We start from the raw sequence: 12266 nt of genomic DNA, 5'->3' as shown, positions 1-12266 counted from the left end.
GTTTTGAGTCCGATGACAAGAGAAATGAGTGTCCGAACCTGGAACATTTAGGGGAAGGAGGCAAGCTCTTCGTTACTGTGTGGTGTGTGGGGTAAGGGAGATAGAGAATTTGAGGAGAGGGGCCGAGGCGTGGGGCCACAGCCAGGGACAGCTTTTGGGATGAGAGGAGAGTAGCCCCAGGGAGGGAGTGGGCTTGCAAGGAGGAAGCAGAAAATCCACAGGGAGAGGGGTGGACAGGGGATGGAGCCCAGGAAAGAGCCAGAGAAAGACTGGTCACAAAAGGGGAGGAGAGGGATTGTACGGAGAGGATAGCGAGGGCCAAGCGCACCAGCATTGAGGTGTCCGGGGGTCCACAGCTGGGACTGAGTGAGGGTGGCCGGGAGAGGTGGAGGCAGGGGGACGGGTGCACTTGGAGCCGGTGAGGGCTGCCTTTCCCAGGGTAGCTGCCAAAGGGTGCGTGCTTGGGCGGCAGCTGGAGGAGGAGGCAGAGTGGAGGCTTGCAGAGGAGTTAAGGCCATGTGAAAGAGAGGAGGTCACCGTAGGGGTAATGGAGAAGCTGGCACAGACCTGAGGCTGAGAGGCAGCACTTCCACTTCGGGGGTGGGGATGGGGCCGCTGAAGACCCAGCCGGGAGGTCTCAGGGAAGCAGGAGGCAAGGTGTCTGCTCTCCAAGGGAGGACCAGGGGGAGAGGGGCCATGAGGAGAGGCATGAAGCTGCTGCCGTGGCTGTGGAAAGTGGACAGGGAGGAACAAGGCCATCTGAGGTAGGAGCCACACTCTGTGGTGGCCCCTTTTCCATGGTGGAGGGGTTGGGGGTGGCTTCGCGAAATGCCCGTGTCAACTTCATAAAAAAGGATACCTGGCCTTGAAAGGGTGGGAGCTTCAGAGTGGGAATAAGGGCAATCGCGGTAACTTCAAGCTTACTGTTTATCAGCACGCCCCCCCTCCACCCCCGCCCCCCGCATGCTCACAAGAGGGAATGTCTAGTGTAGCACCCCCCCCTCCCCGCATGCTCACAAGAGGGAATGTCTAGTGTAGCCCCACCACTGCAAATTGCCTGGGTCTGTTACCTGCAGGATTGAACTTCACGAATTTACTTCTGTATCTCTAGCACAGACAGGGTGAGGGTCACACCCAGTAGTCAGGTGCTGAGTACCTTCAGCTAAAGGAATGCGGAGGGGACGTGTTCATTTGGCCGCTTCTGCTGCCCCCTTCTGGGTAATACTGGTCAGTGCAGAATAATAACAGGAGCGCTGGTTCTCAAACTTCTTGTTCTCAGAACCATTTTCATACCCCAAAATGATTGAAATTAATACTTTTAGTTATTTTATGTAGTATAGAGAAATTATTTTATATAGTTTGTGTTGTATTTAAAGTATTATACATTAAATTTTAAGTAATTTAATTTAACAGTAGCAATCTTATTAAATGTTAACATATATTTTTATGAGACACATATTTTCCAAAAACAAAAAGTTATTGAGAAGAGTGGCATTGTTTTATATGTTTACAAATGTCTTTAAACAAACTGATGTTTCTCTCTCTCTCTCTCCCTCCCTCTCTCTCTCTAAAATCAATCAATCAATAATTAAAAAAAAAAGATGTGGTACATATATGCAATAAAATATTACTCAGCAATAAAAAGAATGAAATCTTGCCCTAGCCAGTTTGGCTCAGTCAACAGAGCATGGTCTCCGGATTGAAGGCTCCTGGGTTCAGTTCTGTCAAGGGCACAAACCTCAGTTGCAGGCTCAATCCCAGGCCCTGGTCGTGAGGCAACAATTCCAGGTGTCTCTCTCACATCGATGTTTCTCTCTCTCTGTCTCTCCCCTCCCTTCTACTCTCTCTAAAAATCAATGGAAACATATCCTTGGGTGAGGATTAACAACAACAACAACAACAAAAGGAATGAAATCTTGCCATCTGCAACAACGTGGATGGACCTAGAGCAGCGGTTCTCAACCTGTGGGTCGCGACCCCTTTGGGGGTCGAACGACCCTTTCACAGGGGTCATCTAAGACCATCGGAAAACACACATATAATTACATATTGTTTTTGTGATTAATCACTATGCTTTACTTATGTTCAATTTGTAACAATGAAAATACATCCTGCATATCAGATATTTACATTATGATTCATAACAGTAGCAAAATTACAGTTATGAAGTAGCAACGAAAATAATTTTATGGTTGGGGGTCACCACAACATGAGGAACTGTATTAAAGGGCCGCAGCATTAGGAAGGTTGAGAACCACTGACCTAGAGGGTATTATACTAAGTGAAATAAGTCAGACAGAGAAAGACTAATACTGTCTAATCTCACTTATATGTGAAATCTTAAAAAACACACACACACAAATAAATGAATGAACAAAAACCAAAAGAATACTTCTAGAGGACAAGCTGATGGCTGCCAAAGGTGGGGGGTGGGAATAAAGTAAAAGAAAAAGTGTTGGGTAGTTAAAGAAAAGATTATTATACGTAGGGGATGAAATTAATGAAAGATAGCAAAGTGGTTACAAAGTTACTGACCAGTTCACATTCAAGCATAAAAATAATAATTAAACTGGAAAAATGTTAAGTATTTACTAAAAATTACCTACAAAACACACACACACAACTAAAATATAAAACTCTAGCCGTGGCCGGTAGCTCAGTCGGCGAGAGCATCACCCCAATATGCCAGTGTTGCGGTTTGATCCACCAATGAATTCATAAATAAGTGGAACAACACATTGATGTTTCTATCTCTCTCTCTAAAATCCATAAGTAAATTTAAAAAGACACATTTTAAAAAATAAAACTCTAAAACAATATTGTAGTAAAAAGCAAAACATAACATAAAATTTATATTTCCACCATTTTTAAGTGTAGGGTTCAGTGGTATTAAGTATATACATACTGTTGTGCTACCGTCACCACCATCCATCTCCAGAACTTTTTTCATTTTGTGAAATTGAAACTTGGTACCCACTAAGCAATAACTCCCTATTTCATACCCAACGCTGCAGGTAGGTCCTGCCCACGGCACCCCCTCACCCAGGCATCAGCCCGAGTGGATTACTTGGCAGAACACAGGAGGTGATGAAGGGAAGTGCCCAGCCCTGAGCTTTGTAACGGCAGATGGCTCTTATAATAAAAGCAGCGGAAGGAGACACCCAGAGAAAATTTTAAGCATGAGGGAGACGTGGGCAGACATTTTAGGAACTTCACTGCGTGCAAGGTGGAATAGAAGGGGTGAGAACAGAGGCAGCAAGAAAGTGAGGCGATAGTTACCAAAATCCGGGAAGGGATGAAGGAGGGGGCAGTGGGGATGTGGAAGACGGGGCTGGGAAACCTAGTGGCACCACTCAGCTGCTGGAGGCCTGACCCCGCCTGCCTCCGAGCTCGGGGTCCTGAATGTTCAGGGTGAGGCTTTGTAAGGGCCCTTTCTGGGACTGACAACCCACGCCCAATGGCAACGCAGGGCTTCATGTCCAAAAATTATCAGGAATTTCAAAATGGTGACATCAGAGCATTAAATCAAGAGCAGAGCCCTAGCTGGTTTGGCTCAGTGGACAGAGTGTCAGCCTGCAACTGAAGGGGCTCGGGTTCGAGTCCAATCAAGGGCACATGCCTGAGTTGCAGGCTCAATCCCCAGTAGGGGGTGTGCAGGAGGCAGGGCATCAATCATTCTCTCTCATCATTGATGGTTCGCTCTCTCTCCCTTCCTCTCTGAAATCAATAAAAATATATTTTAAAAAATAAAATTAGGCCTTAACTGGTTTGGCTCAGTGGATAGAGCGTCGGCCTGCAGACTGAAAGGTCCCAGGTTCGATGCCGGTCAAGGGCATGTACCTTGGTTGCGGGCACAGCCCCAATAGGAGATGTGCAGGAGGCAGCTGATCGATGTTTCTCTCATCGATGTTTCTAACTCTCTATCCCTCTCCCTTTCTCTCTGTAAAAAAATCAATAAAATATATAAAAAAATAAAATAAAATTAGGCCTAGCCAGTTTGGCTCAGTGGATAGAGGGTCGGCCTGTGGACCAAAGGGTCCCAGGTTTGATTCCAGTCAAGGGCATGTACCTCGGTTGCAGGCTCCTCCTAGCCCAGGCCCTAGTCAGGGCATGTGTGGGAGGAAACCAACTGATGTGTTTATCTCACATCGATATTTCTCTGTCTTTCCCTCTCTCTTCTGCGCTCTCTGAATATCAATGACAAACATATCCTTGGGTGAGGATTAAAAAAAATAACAAATAAATAAATGTTAAAATAAAATAAAGAGCAGAGCCCTGGTCAGTGTGGCTCAGCTGGTTGAGCGTTGTCTCATGCACTAAGAGGTCACTGGTTCAATTCCGGTCAAGGGCACAGGCCTGAATTGCAGACTGAATCCCCAGTAGGAGGTGTGCAGGGGGCAGCCGGTCACTGTTTCCCCTTTCCTTTCTAAAAATCAATTTTAAAATCTTTTAAAAAAACCCAGTTATTTATAAAATATTTTTAAAAATCAAGAGCAGAGTCCTTAGCTTAGAGCCAAACTGATAGTGATGCGCAGTTATTGTCTGATTTAGAAGGGGGTGAAAAAGAGGACTCCCAGTAAAAGTTGGATTTCAGATAATGTTTTATAATAAATGTGTTTGGTGCAGTATTTGCAATAAAAAATCTTTTGTTGTGTGGACTAAAAAGGGGCCACATACTAAACCTGACACGCTCAGGGGAGGCCTGGGTGGTGGCCTTACAAACTCAGACGGAAAGTAACCGCATAGGATGGTCTGAAATTAAAACCCCTTAACTACAAGCGAGTCATGGCGGGTAGTCACGTCCCAAGCTGATATCTTTCTTGACAAAGGTCATTCTTTACCTCAAGGGATCCTGTCTATTGTCTCTGGATCTACAATGACATACCTTTGGGAGGTCAGAGTAATCCCCTTTGTGTTCCAGAGCCCTCCGGGCACAATCACCCCCCAGAATAAGAGCCCTCAGAACCCCTCATTGTTATCTTGCCCCCCATCTCTGCGCGCTGTAAATGTTAATTGTTCACTGTCCTATGCCCACCAATGTAAAAGAAGCATGTGTCTCTTCATTTTACTCTTTATCCAATCCCAGAGGGCTCCCCACTTTGCTTTTTCCCAACTCCCTAATCTATCACCAGTGGATTTCATGTAACCCCCCTGTTTTCTCCTTTAATTATGATGTGTAAAGTAAGTGGTAAAACTCCCATTTTCTCAATCTATTGAGATTTTGCTTCCCAGTAATTATTGTCAGTTTGGCTCAAACTCATAAAAATTCTTTACAGGTTTGGATGTTTCTTACATCAACAGTTGTTTGTCTGAAATTCCACTTTAACTGGGAGTCCTGGATTTTAGCTGGCGGGCGATGCTACCCAGTGGGCCCTGCTGTCTCCTCCATTACCTGGGGCTCCTGGAAGAAGGGTTCCCAAACTTGAGCCTGCATCAGAATCACCTGGCGGGTTTATCAAAACAGATTGCTGGGTCCTGGCTGGTTTGGCTCAATGGATAGAATGTCGGCCTGGGGACTGAGGGGTCCTGGGTTCGATCCCAGTCAAGGGCACATGCCTGGGTTTCGGGCTCGATCCCCAGTGGGGGTTGTGCAGGAGGCAGCCGATCGGTGATTCTCTCTCACCATTGATGTTTCTAGCTCTCTCTTCCTCTCCCTTCCTCTCTGAAATCAATAAAAAAAATATTTTTTAAAAAACAGATTGCTGGGCCCAATCTCTTGAGTTTCTGACTCACAGATCTGGGGTGGAGCTCACAAATTTTCATTTCTAACAAGTTACAAGGTGATGCTGACACTGGGGACCCATTCTGAGAACCACTGTCTATCACCCTAGTGAAGCCCATACCAGTAAATAGGACATAGAAAAGTGCAGTGACCCAATGTTACCACTAGAGGGTAGAAGTGCCCACTAGTCAGGCCTCAGGAGGCACCCACAACCTCGAGGCTAAGATGACACCTTTGCTGAGTGTGTGTTCTGTGCCTGACCATGCCCAGGGCCCTGGCTATAACAAAACATGGTTCAGAGCCCAGCCAACATGGGCCAGAGCCCAGCTGGCATGGCTCAGTGACTGAGCGTCGACCTATGAACCAGGAGGTTATGGTTCGATTCTGTTCAGGGAACATACCTGGGTGGCAGGCTCAGTCCCCAGTGTGGGGCGTGCAGGAGGCAGCCAATCAATGATTCTCTCTAATCACTGATGTCCCTATCTCTCTCTCTCACTCTCCCTTCCTCTCTGAAATCGATAAAAATATATTAAAAACAAACAAAAACAACAACACGGGTCAGACTTAGTGCCTGCCCTCGAGGAGCTCAGGGCCTGCAGAGAGAGACAAAGGTGTTAACCGGCGATTACAATTGGTGCTGCGGTGGTGGGAAGCACGGAGTGGGGTGGAGTGGGGAGGCTGTGGGAGCCCAGGGGAGGCTGGGGGTGGTAATCAGGAGCCTGTCACCTGAACCATGAGTAGGAGTCATCCAGTGGGGTAAGAGGAAGGGCATCCACAAGTTCCGGGCACACAGGCTGAGAAGCGTCAGGTGTGCTCAAGGAGCAGTGTAGGGGCAGGGATGAGACCCGGTGGGTGAACACCTGGCAAGGCTGGCAGGGGCTTGGCGGGATCCTGAGGGTCTCAGGGAACGCCCAGGGGGTTTTAACTAGAAGGTGTGCTAGAATGATCCCCTGGCACCTGTGAGGAGGAGGAGAGACCAGAGGCAGGAAAGCTAGTGAGGAGGCTGGTGCAATGGTCCAGGAAGAGGAAGCAAGAACGGCAACAGTGTCTCATTCATTCATCCATCCATCCATCCATGCATTGCACACGTTATGGAACAAATTCTCCGAGCTAAGCCCTGGGCTGGGTGCTAGAACTTGGTGTGATCAAGGCAGACCATTCCTGCCTTCTCAAAGAGCTTACATTCTAACAACAGAGACTACCATCCAGAAGCCAGTGGCACAGTGAGCCACGCAGTACAAGGGATGCGCAGAAAGACGAATGGCAGGGTCTGGACAGTGGTCGAGGGTGGGAGGCATCGCTCAGGAGAGCCCCTGACCTGGGAACCCTGACCCAGTGAGCACAGAAGCCTCATTCAGCCAGACTGGCGCCCTCCCCATCGCAGCCCAGAGCTAACAATACGGCCATTGATGGCTGCTGCCACTGATGAAGGTCCAACCTTCCCTGCCCCCGTCCGCCCCCAGCCACACAATCCTGGCCTTCAGTGGGAGAAAGAGCAGGATTATATGCAGGTACCAGGAGCTGGGCCCACTCTTCCACCAGAGTCAGCCTGCCCCCAGCTCCTAGTGAGGGCCCAGTTGGGAACCCTCTTCAAACATCCAGGGCTCTCATTCTAAGCATATGGAGGGTTGGCCAGCCAGAAGTGGAGGGATGGAGGAGACAACCTTAAGTGCCAAGGGGTGCTCTACAAGGGTTGTCCTGGATGCTCGGGGTCCACAGAGTGCCCCACACGTACCTTCAGAGGTGGGATTGACCCCATGGAGGAAGTTGATTAGGATCAAGCTAGCGGTATTATCACTTTCTAGAAGAGAGGCCTTCTTGCTGTTCCAAGAACACGCCCAGTCCATTCTAGCCTTGAGGCCTTTGCACACGCAGTTCCCTCTGTTTGGGGTGCTTGCCTCCACACCAAGGCCTTCACGGGGTTGGCCTCTGTGGTGGGAAGAAGAATGGCCCCCAAAGATGGCCATGTCCCAACCACTGGATATGTTAACTTACATGGTAAAGGGAACTTTGCAGATGTGATTAAAATATGGGTCTTGAGCCCTGGCTGGATAGCTCAGTTGGTTAGAGTGTCTCCCAATATGCCAAGGTTGAGGGTTTGATCTCCGGTCAGGGCACATACAAGAATCAACCAATGGCCCTAGCCGGTTTGGCTTAGTGGATAGAGCGTCGGCCTACAGACTAAAGGATCTTGGGTCAAGGGCATGTACTTGCAGAATCGATCTGGGTCCTGGTTGGGGAGCATGCAAGAGGCAACCAATTGATGTGTCTCTCTCACATCAATGTTTCTCTCTCTCTCTCTCTCTTTCTCCCCTCCTCCCTCCCACTCTCTCTAAAAATCAATGAAAAAATATTCTTGGGTGAGGATTAACAACAACAGCAACAAAAAACACAACAAATTGATGTTTCTCTCTCTCCCCCTTCCAATATGTGAATGAATGAATGAATGAATGAATACCAGTTCCCATTCTCCTATGCCTAGTTTGGGTGCCCAGACCGTCAGCTGTGCCCCTGGTGACCTCCTTCCTGCTCCAGCCCCCAACTTCTGCGTTCTTTTTCGAAACTCTCTAAAGAGATGGGGAAGCCGAGGCTCAGAGGAATCAGAGACTTGCTGGAAGTCGCATACAGAGTCTGAGCACAGACTGGAACCCAGGACCTGCCTCTCAGCCTGGGCTCTGCAGATGCCCGGCTCCTCCTTTCCCATTTGGCTCCCATCTTGCCTAGAAAATGCTCAGCCTGAGAAGGAAAACTGTGCGTGCAGCATCAGCTGGGGGCCCTCCCCCACCACACACACACACACACACACACACACAGCCACAAAGCTGAGGGCTCAGGGACTTCCATGAAAGGCGCGCTTCCCTTCTGAGTCAGAGCCAACCCAGAGCAGAGGGCTTTGGGGCCTGGCTGGGCTGCAGTCCCAGAGCTCCAGCCTTCCCCCAGCGTGGTTCCCCCCTCCCTGCTGGAACCTCTGGGCAGCGGCCAGCACAGCTGCATCCCCTCCGCAGGGCTGCAACGATAGGCCCACGTTGCATCAGCTCGGCCTGTCTCTGCGCCCGCTCCTGCCCACCAGCCAATGGGGCCTGGCCGAGTGTACAGATCCCGGCTCTGAGGCTCTGACCCACCCCACAGGCCACAGAATCACCACGCAGGCAGCCTGGTCCTCCCTCAGCATTCTCAGCCAGGGCGGTGGGGGCAGAGGAGGCCAGCGCTCCGTCGCATCCCACCCGGCCTTCCTCCCTCTTGCCCTGCCCCATCCGTGGCCCTGCCAGCTTCACCTTGATTCTCCTTCCTGGATGTGGCAAAGGTGCCCTTCTGCCTGGCGTGGGCCTGTTTTCCCCCAGCCTCTCTTCTTCTCACCCTCTGCGCCTGCTTTTACTCACACCCACCGTCCATGGCATCCATTACTTTCCTGTGCGTGACTCCCAGATTGTCCTCTCCTGTGTGGCCTTATCTCCTTAGTGCCAGACTCGTGGGTGCTACAGCCTCCTGGATGTCTCCAATCTATGGACAACGGAGCTCACTTCCCTCAGAACCTCTGTCTCAGGAAGGGAATCATATGCCACCCCTTCGCCCAGGCTGGGCACACAGGAGTCTTCCTCTTCCTCCTCCTCCTCCTGGGGCCTCTCTAGCCCCATGGCCCCTGCCCAGGTCTAAGCACTAGCATCTCTGGGTTATTGTGACAGTCTCCTCTCTGACCTCCCTCTGTCATTCTCCATTCAACAGGCATAGAACTCCTTTTAAAACATCAATGTGGCCCGCTCAGTGATTGAGCGTCGACCTATGAACCAGGAGGTCACGGTTCGATTCCTGGTCAGGGCACAGGCCCGGATTGCAGAGCTTAATCCCCAGTGGGGGACATGGAGGAGGCGGCCCATCAGTGATTCTCTCTCATCATTGATGTTTCTTTCTCTCTTCCCCTTCCTCTTTGAAATCAATAAAAAAATATATTAAAAAACAACAACACATAAACATCAATGTGACCTCGTCACTTCCCTGCTAAATTGTCTTCGGGAGGAAGCTCTGAGCTTCTGGTTCTCGAGCTCCTACTAGCAGGCTGACCATCTTCTTTTCTGTATCTTTACCCACACGTACCCCTGCCCCCTTGCGTGGTGACACTGTAGGGCAGTGGTTCTCAACCTTCCTAGTGCCACGACCCTTTAATACAATTCCTCATGTTGTGGTGACCCCCAATTTCATTGTTACAAATTGAACATAATTAAAGCAGAGTGATTAATCACAAAAACAACATGTAATTACATACGCGTCTTCTGATGGTCTTAGGCGACCCCTGGGAAAGGGTCGTTCGACCCCCAAAGGGGTCGCGACCCACAGGTTGAGAACCGCTGCTGTAAGGATTCTTGCCTGCCTGCCTGCCTTGGCTGCTTCCCAGGAAACCCTATAAGGGTCTCACTCATTTTAGTGCGAGGCCTAAAGCCAGCAGGCCTGTGGTGGAGAATGCCAGGCCTGGCCAGAGGGGCTCCTGCCCCAGGCTCCCATCTCCCCCAGAGCTGCAGGAGGGGTCCCATCCCCAGGTCCCCAGACCCCACTCAGATCTTCACCGCCCACTGGATGTTTCTTTTCTATTAAGTTTATTGGTTAAAAAAACAAACCAGATTATAAAAGTAAGTATGCTATTGAAAAAATTCAGAGAGGCAGAGAGGAGAACATATAAATAACGGTGTAGCTTCATCTCCAAAGATGCACAGTATTGGACCATTTGAGAATATTTCCTTCTTTACTTACCTGGCAGGGGAGATGCCATGATCACGAAGGTGGTTTTCCCAGGATGAGGCTTATCCATTGCACCCCGATGTGCTGACCCCTGTGATTTCTCCAAATGTGGGAAACTTGACTGCATGATTTGTGGTAGTAGGGGACTGCGTTCGCACTCTCCCCTAAACAATAAATAAAAAAAAGATAAAGAATATTTACTTCTGGCCTTTTTCTCTGAGTATTATATCTATTTTTCTATCCATTATTAACACACATTTTTTTCTTGGGGGGGAGGGGGGGGAAGAACACCTCCAGCCCAGCTGGTGTGACTTAGTGGTTGAGCTTAAACTTATGAGCCAGGAGGTCATGGTTCAATTCCCAGTCAAGGCACATGCCGGGTTGCGGGCTTGATCCTCAGTAGGGCGCATGCAGGAGGCAGCCGATCAATGATTCTCTCTCATCATTGATGTTTCTATCTCACTCCCCTCCCTTCCTCTCTGAAATTAATAAAAAATATATTTTTAAAAAAGAAAAGAAATACACCTCCAAATAGCAGAAATGTTTTTTGTTGCTGTTGTTAATCCTCACCCGAGGATATTTTTCCATTAATTTTTAGAGTGGAAGGGAGGGGGAGAGACAGGGAGAGAGAGAAACATTTATGTGAGAGAGACATCAATTGGTTGCCTCTTGCATGTGCCCCAACCAGGGCAGGAGATTTAGCCTGCAACCCAGCTAACTGCCCTTGACCAGAATTGAACCCAGGATTCTTCAGTCTGAGGGCCAATGCTCTATCCACTGAGCCAAACTGACTAGGGCTCAGCTGACAGTCTTATGGGAGCTCCCTTGTAGCTAAGTAACTGCTTTTCTCTTGAAAGGGGGAGAGAGAGATAGAAACATCAATGATGAGAGAGAATCATTGATTAGCTGCCTCCTGCTAGCCCCACACTGGGGATCAAGCCTGCAACCTGGGCATGTGGCCTTGACCAGAATTGAACCTGGGACCCTTCAGTCTATAGGCCGGCACTCTAACCACTGAGCCAAATCAGTTAGGGCTCTCTTGCTGCTTTTAAGATTTGTTGTCTTTAACCTTTTGCATATTAATTATGATGTATCTTGGTGTGGGCCTCTTTGGGTTCATCTTGTTTAGAACTTTCTGTGCTTCCTGGACTTGTATATCTGTTTCCTTTACCAATTTAGGGAAGTTTTCCGTCATTACTTTTTCAAATAGATTTTCAATTTCTTGCTCTCTCTCTCTTCTCCTTCTGCTACTCCCATCATGCAAATATTGGTATGCTTTAAGTTGTCCCAAAGGCTCCTTATTCTACCCTCATTTTTTTGGATTCTTTTCTGTGTGTGTTTATGGTAGTCTTCATTTCTGTGTGTGTTTATGGTTCCTATGTTCTTTTTAATGCTTACTATCTCTTTGTTGACATTCTCACTGAGTTTATCCATTCTTCCCTTAAGTTCCTTAAGCATCCTTATAACCAGTGTTTTGAACTGTGTATCTAGTAGATTGCTTGCCTCCATTTCATTTAGTTTTCTTTGTGAGTGGGGATTTCTCCTGTTCTTTCATTTGGGACTTATTTATTTTTTGTCCCCCATTTTGGCTGTCTCTGTGTTTGTTTCTATGTATTAGATAACTCTGCTATGTCTCCCAGACTTGGCAGAGTGGCCTTATATAGTGGATGTCTTGGGGGGTCCAGTGCTACAGTCTCTCTGGTCACCTGAGATGAGTGTCCTTTTGTTGTAGTTGATCCTTGAGTGCTGTGTATTGATCCTCAGGCTGGCTAGCTGTGAGGATTGGCCATGACCACAGTGTCTGTGCTGCTGT

The 12266-nt window shown here is 48.5% G+C and overlaps 1 non-coding gene across 1 annotated transcript; it reads left to right on the top strand.

The window, feature by feature from the left end:
* The first annotated feature begins 10457 nt into the window (after positions 1-10457).
* Positions 10458-10620, top strand: LOC118665647. Its single transcript, XR_004970724.1, has one exon. It is a non-coding gene; the product is annotated as a U1 spliceosomal RNA (small nuclear RNA).
* The last annotated feature ends 1646 nt before the right edge of the window (positions 10621-12266 follow it).

The sequence above is a fragment of the Myotis myotis genome, unplaced genomic scaffold (genome assembly GCF_014108235.1).
Source record: "Myotis myotis isolate mMyoMyo1 unplaced genomic scaffold, mMyoMyo1.p scaffold_m19_p_10, whole genome shotgun sequence".
NCBI classification, from domain to species: Eukaryota; Metazoa; Chordata; class Mammalia; order Chiroptera; family Vespertilionidae; genus Myotis; species Myotis myotis.
This window is presented reverse-complemented; position numbering and strand designations above follow the sequence as displayed.